Source organism: Ambystoma mexicanum, chromosome 1q (genome assembly GCF_040938575.1).
Source record: "Ambystoma mexicanum isolate Mex_15411 chromosome 1q, UKY_AmexF1_1, whole genome shotgun sequence".
Taxonomy (NCBI): Eukaryota; Metazoa; Chordata; class Amphibia; order Caudata; family Ambystomatidae; genus Ambystoma; species Ambystoma mexicanum.
The window spans coordinates 874,902,793-874,924,837 of record NC_090922.1 but is presented as its reverse complement, the minus strand read 5'-3'; positions in this window follow the sequence as shown (position 1 = coordinate 874,924,837).

The following is a 22,045-nucleotide window of genomic DNA, read 5'->3' as shown; positions in this document are numbered from 1 at the left end:
TTGGGCCTCCTTACAGCTCCGTCGGTAACCCTGCCAGTGCTACCAGTGGATTGCCGCAGGACCCCATAATAATTTACCGGCTCCTGACTTCCTGGTGCCACCAGGCTATTACAAGTCCGGCTGCCGGTAAGTCAATCACCGGTACATTTGTTAATCCCCATTCCCATAGAGTCCCATAGGAGTGGGGACATGTGAACACCGGCACCATTAGCAAAGGTGGCATTGCTCCCGTGACAAGTCTGCCTACCCTGGCCACTGTGCCCGGCAGGGTCAGACCTGTTGGGTACAGCGGCTTCGGCAGGCAGACTTGTTGTTTGCCAGTCCGGAAACAAGGGTGCCAGTGAGTTTAAAGCAGGAGTTTTGCATAGTACAGTCTCTGCAGAAGATTCTGCATAGTGGAATGTTGTGTTCCTAACATTTTGATGTGGTGGAAGGTGCTTTTGCAAGCAGTTCCAAAAATGCAGGCTAATGAAAGTCCTCGCAGTCCAGTGTATTTGTGTAGTTTTTATTCTAATTTTGGCTTTCACTTGCACATAGTGACTGAGGAATTGTCGCAAAGATTGGAAGGATTTTTGACACACATTACACATTGAGCTGCATGGCCATTTGTAGACTGGATGGATTGGTTGGGTGAAAGGAACAGTTGATTGAAAGTTTGTTGGGGATATGTATTCGATAAGGGTTTCTTGTTCATAATGGTGTTTTTTTACCATTTAATACCCTCAGCCATTACAATGTATGGCAATTGGGGTTTCCTGTTCTTGTTTATAAGCCTCTTCATTGAAATATGGTGCTGTGCTGCTTGTGTAAATCCATTCACCTTCGCAGAAGTTTGAAAAGGTATCTCTGTTGACATTGCACATGTTTATAAGTACTTGCGCTGTCAATTAGTGCTTCCAGGATTAGTCTTCTGCAGTAATTCTTAAGGGTAAAACATGACTTCTCAGCTGTCTTCATAAGATTGTGAAATACTCTGCGGTCTAACATTTTTAGTAAAACACTTTTTCTGAAATCCTTTACTGTGGCTATGTTAACATTGTTAGATATAGTGGTAGAGTCTTTAGCAGTTTTCTTATTCTTTACACAATTAGTTTTTTTAATTTTTTCAAAGAGGGACTCTAGTTTTCTTAGCGGTTGCTGGTTTCGTTTTGTTGACTGATTGTATTAGCAGTTTTGTTTGAATATTTGCTGGTATGGCATGGGTTAGTGCATAAGAGAGCAGCAGTGTCAATGAATAAGTGGGGACATTACGATGTTTTCAGGATAATAGTGGGTGTTATAATAATGGTGTTTCGGTGACCATAGAAACAGTGCACATGGTGAGGTGTAGTGAGAAACAGCCATATAATTGCTGTTGTTTTGAAAGGAATTTTGTAGTCTACTATGCGGCTAAACTACACTGTTTCTTCAGATTGTTGTCTTCCTGGATGTTGTTGTTCCTTTCAATTGCAAAAGAATAAAATTAGTGGCTATATATGGTAGTGGTGAAGTCATTTTAGCACAGGAAGACATTATTTATGAATGTAGGAGGAGTTGTTGAAAAGAAGACTTAATACAATTGGGCCTCGTTATGAGCATGGTGCTAACCCTGACAGTGCTGCAGATGGGGTGCCATCGGATTTCTTATGTTTCGGCACCTAGCTTCCGGTGCCAGCAGGACATTACACGTCCTGTTGGCCTGAAAAGTCAGGTGCCAGAAAATGTTAGTCCATATTCCGTGGAATCCCATAGGACTCTATGGGAATGGGGACACAGGAGAAATAGCTCAGTTGGTAACGGGGTTGTTGGTCCCATGATTAGCATGCCTAATAGGGCTGTCCAAAGAAAGTTTGACATTTTTATAGACTGCAACATGGAAAATGCTGACTGTTTTAAAAGATGTCCTTTTTGGGAGGCTGTACATGAAAATTGAAAAACCATTAAGTGGCACTTGTGTGAAAGTTTTCTATGTTGGCAGTGCATGCATACTTGCCAATTTTGATGCATTCCAATGTGTAGTTGCTTATTAAATGATGGCTCTTTTGTTTGTATTGTCAGAGTTGTGGTTGCACTTTTTGCATAAGAAAAGGTTCACTTCAAGTCCCAGAATGCAGAGATAAACATAGGACCCAATAAGCACACACAGATTAGAAAGGGGCATGTAAGCAAGTATGCATGTGCGTCAAAGTTAATACACACACTGAGTGTTATTTCAAAATGTTGCACAAATAATTTCCATGTTCCTTCATTTATTTTTTAGAAATGACAGAGTGCTATTGTAAATGTATACATGCATTTATTAGTTGTAGTTGGAATTGTGCTGAAATAAATATTTTTAAATGCATTGCATTTTGCAATTTTTCATTCCATGTACATGCCATGCTTTACCAACATACTTACAGTGTTTGTTTTTCACTTTGGATTGTGAGAGTTCCAGTGTTACTTTGTTAGTGGGAGAAGTGGTATTAAAAGTGGCAGAATGAAAGGTAAAATGGGTCATATTGGCAAGTATGCATGTACTCCCAGTATATTTAATTTTCACATAGGATCTGACATTTAAACATGCTGTGGAAATGTTTTAAATGTGATTTTATTTTCTTTCACCAAAAAGACACAGGCAGTAGTGTTGTAATAGCAAATATGTATGTTTAAACTGTGATGTAAATGCACATTAAAAGGCAACTTTGTAACCAGCCAGCATTTTAAGTAACTGCCATTTGATGTCAGGAAATTGGGCAAAGAGGGTATGATTATTGAGTAGGTTAATGCAGGGTAAGTGGCAGGTATCCTGTTTACATGCATTTGTAAAGGAATTGGAAATATAATTTTATGATAATTTTATGAATGGATGCATACCTGTAGATGTGGTTGAATCTGCAAATAGAAGTCTTGGAAATGTGCATAGTAGTTTCCGATGCAGGTGCTTATGAGTAACAAGAGACACGTACTCTGAGAGTTCAACAGTTCTGATGTGTTGAACTAAGATGACAGAGTTTGATGTAGAGTTTTTGGATGTGATTGGTGGATGGGTGTGTGACTGCTTGAAAGTAGCCAATGAGGGAGTGCTACAAAGATTATAGTTGAAAGGGAAGAAGGGCTGCTCTGCATTACAGGGTCCTGGACAGTGCGGTCGTCTGTGGACAGGGTGTGTCACATCCAGCTCCTTTAAGGATAGCTGGCATGGAAAGGGTACTGTGGGGATTAGCCAATGAGGTGTTCTGGTTGTGATTTATAGGAGGAGAGGGTAGAAGTTTGTTTCTTTGCTATGTGTAGGGAAGATGGCTGTGGTTGTTGTTATGAGAAAGTTTACTGCATGGATGGTGGGAGATTCTCGGATGCTGAATCTCAAAAGGTACACCAACATTTGTGGCTTTTCTGCTAACATTGTATTGGAGGGAGTGGAGGTTTCTTGGTATGGTGTGCCTGGCCAAAACTGGGAGAGTTTATTTGCATATTGCAAAAACATGTCTTGTATTAAATGTCCTGATGTCATTGTGGTACATTGTGGAGGACATAGTTTGGGCTACATCAGTCCAATATCTTTGCAGATTGCATTGAAACATATGCTGCAAGCATTAATGGAACTATTTCCACATGGAAAGATAATCTATTCACACATACCTCCCAGGGCAGTATGGAGATGCACCAATGTGTTTTGTCCCCAACAAGAAGGAGGAAGGCACCTTGTAAACGAAGGGGTATGTTCATTTTTGAACGGTGTTGGGATTACATCTTTTCCATATGAAAACATTGTGCCGGATGGTGCACATCATTTTTTTCAGAGATTGTATGACTTTCACTGATGTTGCTAATGAAATCTTTCTCCAAAACATTAAAAATGCACTCATAACGTTCCAGTGAAAATTATGTAGAGTGCATGTGAAAAGATTTCTAAGTAGTTGTAGTAAACAAAACCCTAAAAAGCCCCCAGAAAATATCAAAACTGATAAGAAAAAACAGAGAGGTTATACTGATAAGAAAAAACAGAGAGGTTATTTTCAGAGCCCCACTAAAGATTAAATAACTTACATTGTGGTTAATTTCCATCCCAGCCCCTTCAATTAGACGATCTGTCACGTGCCACATCCAGGTCTTTTGAGGATGCCAGGCATGGAAATGGGTCTGTGCAGCCCAGGGGATTAGCCAATCAGTTTTACTGGGTGTGGTATACAAGGAAAGAGTCTGGCAGAAGCTGTGTTTGCTGAGAGGACTGCAGATGGCTATCGCTATGGCTATGTCTTTCGGGAGGCAGAATGTATGGATTTTGGGGGACACATGGATCCATTGGCTGAAGGTGTATGCTGAACACTGTGGAGTGGCTGAACATCTTGCATTTGATGATGTTCATGTAGAATGGTATGGAGTGTGCAGCATGAAGTGGGTGGACTTGCTCCCATTTTGTGTAAATATGGTCACACTGTAACATCCGGACATTATCATTGTTCATTGTGGAGGGAACAGATTAGGGTATGTGACTGGATTTCACTGCAGTTTGCAATGAAGGAGACAACTGGCAACTTGAAGGAAATATTCCCCAATTCAATACTGATTTTTTCTCGCATGCCCAGAGACAGATGTAGATGTGTTTAAGTTCATTTGGTCCACAAATGGAGAAAGCAAGGTGCAATGTCATCAAGGCTATGTGGGCATTTCTGGGAGATGTTGGCATGACGTCTTTCCATAATGAAAATATTAAATTTGATATTGCCAACATTTTCCGAAAGAGATGGAGTACATCGGACTGATGCGGGTAATCAGATTTTCCTGCAAAACACCTAGAATGCTTTGAGGCAGTTTTTGTAAATATACAAGCATTTTTCAGTAGGTGCAAAAAAATTACATGGAAACATCGGGAAAACAAAATGCCTACTTTTATTATAGTGATAGTTCAGATTAGTAGAATGTTCTTTAGTTTACTTTAAAAATTGATAAACAATTCTAAAAACAAAAAATACAAAAAAAGGTTATTTTCATAGCCACCACTTTCCCACGCAAAAGAGTTAAATGTTTTTGATTCCACCCGTGTACACATTTTTCTGAAGTCTGCGCACTGTCTCTGTACTCCACAGGCTGTGTAGGGGCCTGTAACCGTTTTTGTTACTTTTACTTTTCAACTGTGAAAGGTGACTCCTAAAGAAACTGTTTTTGTGTTATATATTTTTTGGGGCTTTTTTTTCTCGCAGAAGAGATGAGGGAGGGGAGGGTAGGGAGGGAAGGGGCACCAACCACAGGGACGAAGGGGCAGGTGGAGAGAGGAAGATGTTGGTTGGGCCTTTATCGGGTAGGGGACAGTGTTTTTTGTGCTCCTTGACCACAGCCTCAAAAGCACTCCGAAACTGCTCCCCCCTACAGAGCGGTGTGTCGCAGTACATACACAGCACCGCCACCCTCGAAAGGTAAGGGTTGACAGTGTTAAGTATGGCCTGTAAGGCTTCCACTGGGATCCTCTGCCCCACCGCAGTGTCTCTTGTGACAGGAGCAGATGATGAGTATGAGGTAGTGGGCATCAGCCTACTCGTCCCTTCGAAAGGTACCACCTTTCGCACTGATCCCTTGTTATTGGACTTGAGGTGGTGCCACATGGAGGTGGTCCTGTAGGAGTGCAGTCTTTGTTTTCCATGACTGAGTACACCTTGCACTCAGTGCATCAAACCTTGTCTGCCCAAGCCTTTGGTACACCCCCAATGGTGGTAAAGAGCTGCCACACCCAGGACTCATGATGGGAGCTAGACAGAGGGACTTCCAGTACCTCATCTTCACCTTCCTCTTGATCCTCTTCTGGCCCTCCAGATGGTGGTGGCGGGGGAGCTGCAGTGGTCATTGCAGATGCCATTGTGTTCTTCAGCAAGCACAGAAATACCAGCAGGTGCTCTCTCCTGGACAGACAGAATGAGAATGAGGAACAGTAATGGGTGAGTCATTTTAGAGGGGCTGGCCAGGAACCGCGCAACTGTCTGTGGACTATCGAGCCAGAAATGGCACTTAAAAAGTAATAAAAAGTTCCCAGATCAACTGAGACATAGTCTAGGAGATCTGCAAGGGTAAAGCTTCAGCTTGATACACCCTATATTGGCCAAAATGCAGTTTTAATCTGTCTGGAGGTACGGACACTGTCCATGAACACTTCCACCGTGCCGCACATCTGCAGTCACATGATGACGTCCCCGGACTCCTGGGACATGACGACTGTCCTGTGGACACCTATTCGGCGGGAGATGATGCACACTTGCATGCCAGTGTCTTCAGGAGAGGGGCAGAGTCCCCAAACTAATTAAAAGTGCACCACAAGAGAGCAGACATACACAGTGTCTGGGGGCACCTCCATTTTGGTTCCAGACATCCCAGTCATATGCACAGTCAAAATTGGGATTTAAAAGGAAAAAACTGGCAGCAAGACTACACACATACATATTTATTGAAAACAAACACATACATTTAATTAGCAAACACATAGGGAATCGGAATGGGAAACATACATTGGAGAATTGGGATTTTGTATACAATGTTCCTGAAGGGAGGAAGGGATTGAGGTTTCATCATACTGTCGTTCATTTAGGAAATTTGATGGGGATGATTGGTTGGGACAAGGTGAATGGGTACAGGTACGAGTGGCGCAGTGATATCGAACATTTTCCTTCTCATGATTTTTCACAAATGTCATCAACTGCTTAAAATTATTTACTTAGTTCATCCATTTTTGCTGATGACTTCATCAGTTCATTCTGTGAATTTGGGGTTAGGGGCTGTCTGTGCACAGCTTCAGGTTCAATTAAATGTAATTTGGGCCTAGTTTCCTCATTCCTACTATGTACTGTTAAAAAGAAAACCATGTCATAGTGATATTTGAACAAATGACATCATTTTTAACAATGTTTTTATTGTATAGCGTTACAGCTGTTTTCTTAACTCATTTCGTCATAGAGGAAATGTTCCTCCAACCATTCCAGTGTGCTTGCCATTTCTGTTAAAAGAAAACAATAGTGCTATTGCTTGTAAGTTATGTATATATAACAAATGGTAATTAAACTGAATGAAATACAGTATACTTACTATTTTCCAGCAGCTTCTTCTGGAATAAGTGGCAGGTGCTTATCAATGTTTAGGCAAGGTTGCACTGAGTTGATACTATTAGGTGTACAGTTCAGCTTTGTGCTTGGTGCAATCCATAATATTGTGCACTCCATGAAAACATATTTGTGGTTTTTGAAGTACAGATTTCCTATTACTATTTATTTTTGGATGTAGTACATATATCTCTTATTGTTTCATGTATATGTCTTTGTCTGTTGCAGGATACAACATCGTAATGTAACCCAATGTGCTTTTGGGCAGTGTGAATGCCGTCCAAAGTCTACAGACATGCACGTGGTCCATGGACTCCACAGCTATCACAATGGGGCAGAGAGGGGGCAGTATGATGTAAGGTACATGTAGAAAAATTAAGGGTATCCTGGTAAAACTCATGAAATTCAGTGACAAAACTTTGTTAAAGTGACGTTATGGTTAAGTTGCACCACTAAAAACCTATCAAATTCAGAGGAAAAGCGTTGTTGAAGGGATTTTATGGTTAAAAGTAAAATTGAAAAACCCCAGAAATTCCCCAGTTATGGTAAGGTAGACAACCATGACTCACACCACCACCGTACATTGCTAAGACTAACACCTAAAACAACAAAGATGACATCTCAATTTTCAAGTCCTTAAATGGGCCGTGTTTATAATGTTGGTAACAAGGTGTTAGGGGTGATTGCGAGACCTATCACACACTACTTATTGTATGAAAGAATGTACTTATCTAAACAAAACATTATGGGGCTGATTCATGGAATGCGGATTTGTGCGCCATTCTGCCTGCAAATCCCCATTTGTTAAACAGGGATTTGCGGGCATAATGGCGCACAAATCCTTGTTTTTTGGCGCACAAATTCCATGAATCAGCCCCTTTATCCGTGTTTTTGTTAATACAGGAACCTAATAACACATACATGTAAGAAATGGTTGCAGCATACACTGTAGAAGTAGAATAATTTTATTCTGGTAATTTTGCCTTGTAAAATAATGAAAGATATCCTTGGAGAGTTTTGAGTAATGTTAAGCATGGAATACGTAGCTAATAAGTCAAGACTTACTAGATACTTGTGTTAATACAAACAATACATTTAAAGACCCACAATGCATACAAAATAGAGCCACATACATGGAAACTAAACTACAGAAGACAGAAACAACATCAACAGAAAATGTCAATAACATTACAGTTCATCATCAAGTGCACAAATTAATTGTATGTTTGTGGCCTGCTTATTGGCCAACATCTATGCACCATGAGCTGACACCAAACACTAAGGAAAGTACTTCTACATTATACAAGAAGGTTAACATGTTCATATATAGCACCTTTTCCATTTAATGCTGCACATTCAGCAGAGTGCACCAGGTGAGTGATGTTTGCTGGCCTGAGTTGCTGAGTAAACTATTACGGACGATCAGAGAAATCTTTCTTTAACTATGTGCTGGTTTACAACACTAAAGATAATGATAGGCCAGGTCCATTACCAGAACATACAACTTTAAGGGTGGGCGTGAGCATCTGCACACGCACATCCGCAGAGTCCACCAAGTGAGTGCTTTTTGCGGGCCTGAGTTGCTGAGTGAATTACTGTGGATGCTTGGAGAAATCTGTCTTTAACTACGTGTTTGTTTACAACAGAGACGGGTCAATTCATAGAATTCAGTGCAGAAGGAGCGCACATGCCTGGCGCAGAGGGGAAGCGTGCACCACGCGCAGCACAAAACAGCTTTTTGGCGTACCATGTATTCATGCATTTCCCAATCCTTTTGCAGCCACGGTGCAGCGAAAATCCAGCAGCGCCAGTAACGGCCCTAAGAACGCCCCTTGCGCCAGAAAAAGCCATATAAATCCCCAGTACTGTGCAAAGGGCCGTGCTAACCCTGGACCAGCATACAGCCCCCCTACACCATATTTGCGTGAAAAACAGCGCATACTCCGCTGGCGGCAGCAAATTGCATGAAAAGGGCCCTGTGAAACCCTGCAAAATTTCGTTCCAGGCTTACGCCAGCAAAATCGCATGAAAATCTGGTTGCGCACCTGCTTGAATATGCGTACCCCGCTCGTGCCAGCCAAAACGCGTGAAAATCTACCCGCCCAGAATCGCGTGAAAAATGCCTCGCGTGCGGTCAGCACCTATGAACATACCCTGCAGGCAGCCCACACCACAAGGGACCCCCCCATCGCTCGTGACCATGGCCACAGGCAGCCCACACCACAAGGGACCCCCCATCACTCGTGACCATGGCCGCAGGCAGCCTACACCATAAGGGACTTCCCCATCACCCGTGACCATGGCCCCAGGCAGCCCGCACCACAAGGAACCCTCCATCACCCATGACCATGGCCGCAGGCAGCCCACACCACAAGGGACCCCGACCACACCACAAGGGGCCCCCCAAAACCCGTGACCATGCCTGCAGGCAGCCCACATGACACCATACACTGCATGCAGGCCCGACTCATGTTCCCCCACCCCACCAGTGATGGGAACCTGCAGGCAGGCCCCGACTCATGTCCCCCCACCAGTGATGGGAACCTGCAGGCAGGCCCCGACTCATGTCCCCCCCCACCACACCAGTAACGGCAACCTGCAGGCAGGCCCCGACTCATGTCTCCCCACCAGTGACGTGAACCTACAGGCAGGCCCCGACTCATGTCTCCCCACCAGTGACGGGAACATGCAGGCAGGCCCCGACTCATGTTCCCCCACCAGTGATGGGAACATGCAGGCAGGCCCCGACTGATGTCTCCCCACTCCGCCAGTGACTGAAACCTACAGGCAGCTCGACTCATGTCCACCCACGCTACCAGTGATGGCAACCTGCAGGCAGGCCCTGACTCATGTCCCCACACCAGTGACGGGAACATGCAGTCAGCCCCTGACTCATGTTATGTTATGTTACTTTGCATTTATATAGCGCCTTATGTACCATTGGTATGATCTCAAGGTGCTGGTAGGATGAACGCCCTCGGGAACCGTAGTTCAAGTCAGTAGAGAGAGAGAGAGAGCCATAAGGTGCGTGTGTGCACCGGATATGTGTGCAGCAGGTGTGTCACTCATATGATAGCTGCTTCTTAGCGGTAGATATGGTGGTTGGGAGATCAGGAGTATGTGTTTATTCTGGCATGGTGTTACCCAGACCGATTCTGGCTGCATTATGTCGGAGGAGAACGCCTAGGCTGGCCGGTGTGCAGCCAGCTGTGTTTAGTTAGGATGATGGGGAGTATGTGGCAGGTGTTGGTATGAGAACAATTTTACCGAATGTGTCATAGTATTGCTGTGTTCTAGTTGAGTGGTGGTGTATAGAAGAGAGTAAGCATGGTGATGTGATATGGTAGTTTTCAGTAGGGGCTTGAGATCGAGCGCCTTCATGCTCCAGCCATTCCATGCACTCCAGCCATTCCATGCACTTCAACCGATCCATGCATTCCAACCGATCCATGCATTCCAACCGATCCATGCATTCCAACCGATCCATGCATGTCCATGCATTCCAACCGATCCATGCATTCCAACATGTCATCTGCCCCACACACACATCATCTGCCCTGCACACACATCATCTGCCCTGCACACACATCATCTGCCCTGCACACACATCATCTGCCCTGCACACACATCATCTGCCCTGCACACACGTCATCTGCCCCGCACACACGTCATCTGCCCGCACATTCTTCATCCGCCTGCACATTCTTTATCCGCCCCGCACACTCTTCATCCGCCCCGCACACTCTTCATCCGCCCCGCACACTCTTCATCCGCCCCGCACACTCTTCATCCGCCCCGCACACTCTTCATCCGCCCCGCACACTCTTCATCCGCCCCGCGCACTCTTCATCCGCCCCGCGCACTCTTCATCCGCCCCGCGCACTCTTCATCCGCCCCGCGCACTCTTCATCCGCCCCGCACACTCTTCATCCGCCCCGCACACTCTTCCTCCGCCCCGCACACTCTTCCTCCGCCCCGCACACTCTTCCTCCGCCCCGCACACTCTTCCTCCGCCCCGCACACTCTTCATCTGCCCCACACACTCTTCATCCGCCCCACACACTCTTCATCCGCCCCACACACTCTTCATCTGCCCCACACACTCTTCATCTGTTCCACCCACTCTTCATCTGTTCTATCCACGTCATCCGTTGCATGCACTCCATCCATGTCATGCACTCCATCCATGTAATGCACTTGATTCATCTATTCCATTTGTTCCGTTCATTCCATGCGCTCTATCTGTTCCGTGCACTCCATCCATATCCTGTACTCATCCTTTCCATCTTCTCGTCCAACTTATTCCTCTTGTTTACTTTGTTCCTCTCGTCACCTTTATTCCTCTCGTCCACTTCGTTCCTCTCGTCCATTTCATTGCTTTCATCCATTTCCTTAATTTCATCAACTTCACTGCTTTCATCCAGTTTATTCCTTTCATCCACTTCTCTACTTTCATCCACTTCACTCTTTCTGTTTAGTTTATCCTTTTTAATTTACATTAGTGATATTAGTTTTCGATTTCTCGCGCGGATCATGATGCTGGATTGTTATTCACGAAAAAGCAGCTTTGGGCTAAGGTCATTGATTGCTGTTATCCAGTATGAGCTAAGAGTCGATTTTAGGGGAATAGCCATGTTTTCAGTAATTCGCGGAAAGACATGAGGTCCTCGGTGAGTCGGATGTGGGGTGGAAGTGTGTTCCACAGAGTCGTGGCCAGGGCTGAGAATGATGATCCACCTAACCTGAATGAGTTGATTTTTGGTATGACTAGAAGGCCGGCAGAGCTTGATCTTAGAGTGCGTGGAGGATGGTAGTGTTTTAGCCTGTCTTGAAGCCATTGAGGTCTGGTTTTATGCATTGCACGGTTAGAGATGCACAAGGTTTTGAAGGTCACCCTTCAGGCAACTGGAAGCCAGTGCAGAGTTTTGAGGGCTGGGGAGATGTGATCTATTGGGCAAAGTGCTAGTAAAGTTTGGTTGCAGTGTTTTGTGCACTTTGTAGTTTAGTCAATTGGTAGGCGTGGACTCCGAGGTAGAGGGCGTTAGCGTAGTCAGTCTTGACATGACAATTGATTGGACCACGGAGAGTCTGTTGAGGAAAGAGGGTATGGAAAAATGCGCCTACGAGTTTTAAGGTGGTAGTGGCAGGAGCTGGAGACGTTGTTGACTTGGAGCGAGAGGGTTAGGTCTGAGTCTAGGGTGCATCCAACGTTTTTACTGAATTTGAGGGTGTCAGGGAATTGCCCATGGCAGATTGCCAGGGTAGCGGGTGTGGAAGAAGTTTGGTGTGGCCACATACCATGATTTCAGTTTTGGAGGGGTTTAGCAAGAGGTGGTTTGTGGTCATCCAGTGATCTATGTCGAGGAGGCAGGAAGCGAGGTCAGGTTGGCAGTTGGGTTTTTAATTCAGGAGTTTTAGGATTAGTTGTATGTCATCGGCATAGTTATAGCACAGGATATTGTGCGAGCGGATTATTCGGGGGAGGGTGGACATTTAGAGGTTAAACAGGCATGCTCCTTTTGGAACTACAGTGTTGACTGGTCGGCTGTGGGAAGCATAGGTGGAGAGTAGGGTAATTTTGGTTCCTATTGTTGAGGAAGGATGCTATCCATTTGAGAGCGTTTCCACGGATTCCCAGGGAGTGGAGGCGGTCAAGGAAGATTGAGTGGTTCATTGTATCGAAGGCAGCGGCGGATAGGTCAAGAAGGATTAGTGTGGTGCATTCCGCAGAATAAGCAGTGTTTTTAAGGTCATCCCAGATTGAGGTTAGGTTGGTTTGTGTTCCGTGTCGGGCTCTGAAACCTGATTGAGCGGGGTCTAGAAGATTGTTGTCTTCGACAAAGGCATTTAGGTGGGAGTAGGCGGTTAAGTCAATGAGTTTGGCAAGGAACCTGGTGTTTGAGATAGGGCGGTAGTTTTTCAGCTCGAGACCCTGGTTTGACATGAGCAGCTTTGAACACGTCGGGAAAAATTCCTTAGCAGAGGAAATCGTTTATGATGGTTTTTTCGTGTTCTCCTGCGCAGGAAGATGCAAACATTTCTTTGAGGGTTGTGGCTGGGCAGGGGTCGATTGGGGAGCCGGATGGTTTGCGGGCAGAGAGAAGTTTGGTGTCCCCTCACCCCACCAGTGACAGCAACCTGCAGGCAGGCCCCGACTCATGTCCCCCCACCATTGACGGGAACCTGCAGGCATGGCCCCGACTCATGTCCCCCCACCATTGACGGGAACCTGCAGGCAGGCCCCGACTCTTGTCTCCCCACCCGCCGCCCCCAGTGATGCCAACCTGCAGGCAGGCCCCAACTCCTATCCCCCCACCAGTGATGGAAATCGGCAAGCAGGCCCCGACTCGTGTCCTCCCACCACTCCAGTGACAGCAACCTGCAGGCAGGCCCTGACTCGTGTCCTCCCACCAGTGATGGGAACCTGCAAGCAGACCCTGACTCATGTCCCCCCAACAAACGCATTGTCACAACAAACATTCATGCAGCAAATGTCCACCCAAATGCCACACCACACAGCCCATCCACAGTGCAAATCCACACCCATCCATTAGCCCCACTTCCCAGTACAGGCCCCATAGCATATTATTCACAAAAACACACATGCATGCACCCAAAGACATGCCCAACATGGCCCGTCAGCAGTGACACATGACTTAGCCAATGACGATTGTCACATGCCCCAAACAAATGAGAGCAGACAACACATAGAATGAACTGCATGCAAGTGTATTAACAAAAGCAAAATACACCAAATGAAAATGAAACATGAGAATGAAAATGAAATGAATGCAAAGAGAAATGAAATCCAAATCCAAAAAGAAAATTCAAAAACGTGGAAATCCATAAAGTGGTCCTTGTCCAAAGTAAAGTTTTACGTTCCAAACGTAAACCATAAAAAATACTCCATGTGAACAAAAAAAAATCCCAAAATCAAAAGAAGCCCAACTATAAACAATGAAAGGATGAAGGGTCCATGATCCCAAAAGTCTGAATAATCCACGAAAAAACAACACAAAAACAAACTATATACAAAAAGTGGAGCAATGTCCATGGACTCCAAAGAAAAAGAAAGGAAACCTAACACTAAAGAACTATTTACAATGGCGGTGGGCTAGTCCTACGGCTCACCATTGTTACCAAGAGTTTTGGCCAGGGCATCATCGAACTCTGTGTCTATAGCCCGGAGGCGGGACTGTGCTCGATCGTCGAGGTCTCGCAGGGACGCTGCCATGCTCTCCACCAACTCCATGTGTCTCCTCGAGAAACTCCGCCCACATCTCTACCCGCTGCATGGAGTTCTCCACCCTGACCATGGTGAGCTGTGCCCTCTCTGTCTCTCACCGCTCTGCACCTATTTGCTGGCCCATCCGCTGCCACACGGAAGACGCACTTTATCCAGGGTCCTCCTGCCCTTTGACCGATGCCTGCCCCGTGATGTAGTTGGCCCGAGCCTTGACGCCTCCTATGTCGAGCATGCTGCTGCCTTGATGCCATCTGCCTGTGCCACCACAACAGCCTCTGGGACGATGCCAATCCCCAGGGCCGTCTTGCATGTGCCCTGCTCGAAGGTGCCTGCACAACCTCCATTGCTAGGGGTCCTGTTGCTGGGGTGACCACCTCTGCTGAACCTCCGACTCCCGACTGTGGCAGGGATGGGATCTCCAACAGACTGGCTGAAGTGGAGGAGACAGGTCCACAGGGGGCCCTGGTGGCATCTGGGCCGGCAGAGGGCATGGAGGATAACTGGTGCATAGTGGGTGAAGAGGAGGAGGGGGTCGCAAGAGCACCCAGCACATGGAGGAAACTCCCGACAATGAGCCGTCCTAGTCAGTTCAGGATGGCACACACCTGTTCATGATGACGTGCGTGGTCCTGCCAGGAAGCACGCACATCATCACGAATGACACGTGTGCGCATCGCGACACCGACTAGGACGGGCCCACCCCTGTCATGGATTGCCTCGTCTGCAGGTAGAGAAATGTCAATTGCTATGTACTCCTCTCCTAACTGCAGACGGGCCTGGACTGAGGCATCCGTGCCAGTGCACAGTGATGCAGTTTTGGTTTCAGGGACAAGATTAGGCACAGGCCGCTCCACAGCGACCTGTGCTGCCTCCTGCCCCTGCTCCTGGACTGCACCATTTGCACCGGTGGCATCACTCCCTCCAAGCCCCATGTGCATGTCTGATGCGGCCTCTTCCTCCACCTCAACCACCACCAACCTGGATGTCTCTGCACTGGATTGCCCCTGTGGGGGCTCACCTGCCCCTTCCGCTGCTAAGGAGCCTGCTTCCAACCTTGACCTCTCGGGCATCCCCTCGGCAGCTGCGGCCGTGGACGCGGCACCAGCCCCCTCGCTCCCGGAAGATGATATAACCTGGGAGGGTGACTGGGCCTTGCATCTCCTCCTGGTGGAGGCATCCCCGCTGCTTTGCTCCACAGTGCCGTCTACACCTTCTTCCTCAATCCCTGCTGTAGATAGGGAGAGATTGAACACAAGCATCAGGGTACTGAACAATAGTCTGCTAGTCACAAAGCAATTGCACATAAGTGGCACTGTCAAACGTCACTACCATCATCACTCTCCACAACACACGGGTCAGTGCAAGCAACACACATGCACAAACAAGCATGGCACGTTCAACAGACATTTGCCTCCATGTCCAAGGCACTGTGGGAACATCAGATTGGGGGCTGAACCTTACATGCATCATGGGGCATGCACATCACATGCACACACACCACCGGCCAGTCATGCATCTGGCCATGTCTACCTCCTGTCACAGAGCACTCGTTGGCAACTGTGCCACATCAGTCAATCGTGCATAGAGATGGACATGTGTCATGCATCCATGGTGATTCCCAGTCACACACTCACCATTCAGACACATGCACATGTAAACTGTGCACGTCCATTAAGGTGACATAAGCATCCATGTATCACACCACAAACAAGGCCGAGTACAGACACAGGCATGCAAACATGTGTGCGTCGTCACATGCTGGTGCACATCATGCATTGCAACAAAGACACCATTGATGTGGAACACGCTTGACTGGACTCCCATGCAGCACCGTCATGTCCCTGCACACAGACATTCATACATGGGGCATGCCAGACATACGGCCGAGGTGCATATTCCTGCCACACCTCAACATGCACTACAGTGGACAAGAATTACCACTCGAATCCGGACTGGTCTGCAACTCAAGGACCTGGTGGTGAAGCGCTGGGCGTATGCGCTCCAGGACCCTCATCTAGATGTTGCTCAACTGGTCCCGGTGCCCCACTTCACCACCAGCCGCAACGAGGCACTGACATGTTTGCATATAGCCTGTTGTGTTGTTCCATTCAACACTCAACCTATGTCGTCACATGACTGATGGCTATGTGAGGTCACCCTGCAAGCTGCTCCTCCTCACGGGCATGATTCCTTGCCCCTTCACCACCCTGCAGCTCACTGTCTCCATGGTACTGGTGATTTCCGTGTTGGACTACTGCAATGGCTTGTTCCCCTTTCCTGTGTGCATGCACACTTCCCTCTGCAACCCTGGCAAACCTGTACTGTGGGGTACATCATTTGTCCTTGATGCAGGGTGTCTCACTTGGACCGTGCAGATGGCACAGCCTCAGAGTGGACATGAGTGTTCATTCTTGGACCATTGCATTCCCTGCAAGCCCCTATGGGTCCATTTCAGGCTACTCATTGTACTGCATCTCTGGTATTTTATCCCTCTCATGGTATTTGGACATCCATTTCATGCTCACTCAGGGTCACTTCCTCATCACGCACATGTTTAGGTTGTCCTTGTCTGTCATGCACAGGCCTCCCTCTGTTAGTCACCCTGCCTCTAGGCAACTGGTGTTGTGGCATCTGCGTGTATGGGTGTACTTCTGATGGTTCCTCAATGTTGCCCTGCGTAACATTCTAACATGCTTGCATTACTAACTAGTGGCACTCCCAGAGACAATAGTGAAAATTAGACAGCCTCACATTGAGACGGGTGTAACAATGTTAGCATGTGCCACACTTAGAAAGAATTGCGAATGTTAGCATATGCCTCTCCTAGATAGAATTATGACTGGTAGCATACCACTCACGTTGGTGCACTGTGAATGATAGCATGTCCCACTCTTAGTTGAAACTGTGAAAAACAGCATGCACACATTTAGACGGATTTCCGAAGGATAGCAGGTACCACATTTAGACACAATTGTGATAAATAGCATGTGCCCTAATAGCGTCACTGTGTTAAAGTTGAATCTAGAAAGTGTGCCTGAATAGCGTCACTGTGTTAAAGTTTTTTTTGTTTTTGAAACTTTATGTACAAAACCGTAAAATCACATACAACTGAATACACTCCATGAGACATTAAAATTCCTGAAATAATTAAAACATTTTACAAAACAACTATGTACATTGCAAGATATAACCACAGATAGCCCCCAACCAAATTCTCAACATCTCCCAATTACCACCCCACAGCCCCTATTTACACAAGTACAACACCAAGACAGCCCCTATTTACAATACCAAGTCTAGTATAGCTGATGAAATTGGAGCAGCTGGAAAGCACCATCTCGGCTGAACTCCATGCAAGCCGGGAGGAGGTCTGTCTGTCATGTGAGACCTCCCAGGCAGAACTCCATGCTACACGTGAGTCCTTGCAGGAGGAACTCCGTGTTTCACGTGTGGTGCTGCATGGCGACCTCCGTGCCATATTCCTGCAGAACCAGGCTTACGAGGCCTGCATGCTTGCTGCCATGGATGGGCTTGCTGGGGCTATGCGTGGTCAGGCACCTGTACCATGCGCACCTCGTGTTGTACAACCAGAGGGTGATAACGGCGACAAATCTCTCACTCGGGTCGGGCCGTGCAGACCATGAGCCCATGGAGTCATTTCTTTTCTAATCTCAACATCAACACATTTTGGTGAGTATATTGTTGATTGTGCATTATTTCAAGTTGCTTATTCATTTATTGCTTTGACTGTATACATTGTTGATGCACTTCATGCTGTATGCGGTCCCATGCCCCCTTTATCTGTCAAAGCCACTCTCATGATGGAAGGGGGACGTGTGGTGGCAATGTCACATTGAGGCACTTGTGCTATGGTGATTCGTCACTGTCTGAGATTGTCACTGTTGGGTCCTGTATTCAGGATATATAATGCTGGTAAATCGATAGTCCTGTGTTGGTTTTGCTTATGATGTGTCACAGGATCGGCAATATGTTTCCGTTGCAGATGTGTCTACAACGGAGTAGTTCAAATGGAAAATGTACGCAACACTGAAGGTTCATGCATTTCCCATGCTAACAGGCATTGAATGGCCCTGCAAACACACACCCACAACACACACAACACACCCCCAGCCCCACCCCCAACACCACCCCAACACTACTTGCCTACTGAGACATGCAGTGTCGCTGCTGCACAAGTTCACTTTGACTTTCGTGATCGTAAACTGGCACTGCTGGCTAATTTTTTGCTTTGTTTTTTTATCCAGCTGCAGGGGTTTCCAGGCCGCTAACACCACCCACTGTACTGTCTCGTCTAGTGAGCGGGATGTTGCGGGGGACACCCCCACAGCACCCGCATTTTCTTTTCTTTTCTTTTCTTTTTTGGGATTCCCTCAAATGCATGCCACCAAAGGTTCGAGCTTTTGGTGTTCACAGCTTTTGCATTTACGTCCTTTTAGTATAGGTTGGATATTTTTGCTCACTCTTTTCTTCGTTTCTCTGTGTCTGAGGGGATTGTCTGTGGCCTGTTTCCATTTGTGACGGTGCACTTTGTGACAGTTGTGTCATGTGTGTTGATTTTTTATTGAAGTTTTTACAATGCATGCAATGGCATGGTGTGTCGGGTGGGTAACATGGGGTTGAGGGAGGTTTAGGTTACATACCAGCATTTAGATGTGCTGTTTTGCATGGGGGGGTGGTATTCGTTGCTTGCATGTGTGCCTTTTGGTCACACAGGATTGTGTTTGCTTAAGTGGCTAGGGATGCACACAATACTGCTATTCCAAGGACACATTCTCAGGGTGTTAAGGTTGTGACAGTTGACTGTCCCTTTGTCATCATCGATTGTCAAGTGCACTACGCGGGGGAGGGGTTTAGGTGAAAAATGTAGTCACAAGCTGGGTATGGGCTGCCTCGCCATGTGCCCTTTCCCCTCCCATGCGCAGCAGGTGCGCATGTGGTTGAGGATGTGGGGGCCCCAGCATGTCCACCGGTGCGCCCACCGGGTTGCAACATTGTGCAGGACACATGCTGCCACAATGATCCTGCACACTACTGGGGGCGCATATAGTAGCTGCCCACCAGAGCGGTCAAGGAAACGTGACTTGAGCACTCCGGTTATGCGCTCCATGATGTCTCTGGTTGCAATATGGGCTGCATTGTATCTTAATGGGGTGGTGTGGTGGGGTTCCGTATTGGCGTCATCATGTAGGTGCTCAGATGGTAGGCACTGTCCACTGGGGAAGTGATAATGGTTGTCATTAGATAATGGTTTGTGTATTTGTCTGTATGTGACATACATGCATGTGCACAGGCATTTGTACTCCCCATAGTTTGCATAGACAGAGGTGATGATTCCCTTGGCATCGCATACCATCTGCATGTTCATGGAATGCCAGTGCTTGTGGTTGCGATAGATGTGCTCAGTGGCCGTAGGTGGACATAGGGCCAGATGGGTGCAATCAATGGCACCAAGCACTTTGGGGAAGTGTGCCACCCTGTAAAAGTCCTGGACCACGGCCTGCCTTTCTGCAGGTGTTCTGGGCATGTAGATGTGCCTGCAGACTGAGGGGCGTGCAGTCTTGATTACCAACACCTGGTGTATGTAGCGTGACTGCGTGGTCTGTGAGATGCCCCCAACTATGGCAGTTTTCTGCTGAAATGACCCAGTGGCCAAAAAATGAAGGACATTGAGTAGCTTTTCCAAGGGGCTCAGTGCTTGGGAGCACAAGGTGGGTGATGGGAGGTCATCCTCCCACTCAGTGACGAGGTCCAGGATGATATGAGGTGGAAACCTATACCTACCATTGACCTGGTCATCAGGCATCCCAAAAAGGCTGGTCCTGGGTAAGAAATTGCGGGGCCTGGCTATCCTCCTCCTGCGGTGTCCCACGATCACTGCTGCGAGAAATGGGATGTTCATCGTAGCTGTATATGCTTGTTTGTTGTTTGCGTGCACTTTTATGCTGCACAGAGGCTCTTCTGCCTGCTTTCGCATAGTGGACCTGTTTCTGGCTTTGCGCGTATTTTGCAGTGCGTGGGTTTGCCCTGTTCAATTCCATGAATACGTCTTGTTAGCGCATGTGTGGGCGTTGCGAGGATTTCGCTGCTGAACTTCCCCCGTTATGCCCCGTTATGCCCACATTTTTGCATGTTGTTCCCCATTCTGCGTGTTCAGCCCCCTTTTTAGGTGTGTGCGCTGAACGTTGTGCGCCTTCACTGGGCGACTCACGCACAGCGTTCGGCATGTCACAGCGACGTGTGCGCCATGCTCTGATTCAGCGCACATTTCAGGTAAACCAGGCACAGTGCCTTCCATGAATCGGGAAACGGGCACTTGCGTGCATTTCACACGCATGCGTTGCGTTTTTCACGCTTGTGCCAGACTTTTTGGTGCACAATCATTCCATGATTTCACCCCGTAAATGTGGACTATACAGAAGGACCTAAGGATTGAGAAAAATTGTGGTTTTCTGAACTAACAGCGACTATTTCTGCTATTGTTTATCTAGATAATGAGAGGCCACGCCCCCTTCCCAGTATACACTACTTTAGGGGTGGGGGCACACATCTGCGTGCCTGCATCCAGCAGAGTGCACCAGGTGAGTGCTGTTTGCTCTCTACGGGGTGTGGGACGCAGGACGCCCCCTTCTGTCTCTCTGAGTAAGGAATCTAAGGGTTTTTAGAACCACCGCTGGTGCCACCTGGCTGTGGGGGTTAGGGTTGCCCAGTGTACTAATATTTACTAATTTCCCACCTGGTTGCAGTGGGTTTTAGGTGGTTACCACTGGACTAAACATCACTATACAATACCCTCATATTACCTTGACTCATATTCTTTGCTCCCACACAGAGAGTGTGCCACATAATATCCAGGGTAGCATGGGCCCTAATCTTAGTTTTCACAATTTAAAAAGAAAAACACAGAATAGAAGTGCTTCACCCATTAGCCCTCCCACATCTACCAAGGACTCCCAGAAGGAGAAAATAGGTTTAGGATTGGGATATAAAAAGCCAGTCTAAATGAAAGGTCGATTATGGTCAACCAAACATTTTAAGCTTTCAAACCAAAAGGGATATCGCAAAAGAGCTACCAAACGAGGAAATATCATGGTTACCTGACAACAGCTCCATGTCTGATAATAATGTATTACTGAATTTATGTCACGATTTTAGACGGCGCTCAATGGGTATGCTGGCAGTATTAGGTGCTCCTCTAGCAGAAAAATGTATTGAGCAACTGGAGAACATGCACAAGGTGATCGAAACAAACTTTTCAGGGACCCCAGACTTGGAAGAACTCCATAAATGAGGATGAGGTCTAGTCATGGAATGACCCTGAAAGCATTGTTTACACAACTCTAAATATGGGGGGAAAACTTGATGCAATTACAACAACATTGGACATTTTACTTGGCATTTGCACTAGTCTCATGAATGAGCAGCGAGACATTAAGAACTTAGAAACAACAATAGCCAAGAACATGTCAATAAAAAGAGATCTTACTAAAGAGTGCATTACAGAAAAAGTGGGAATGATGGAGGAGGTTATAGATGATCCGAATGAGTTATATATAATTATGGGGGATGAAGAATGTGGAATGATGAATGGAATAGAAACAAAAAGATAAGAGATAAATGAAGCAGAACCCGTTGTTGGGAGTATTGAGAATCTAGACACTAATTCAGAGGATGAAATGTCCGATACACATGGGCACAAAAGGCATACCCGCGATAAAAACGAAACGACAAAACAGGG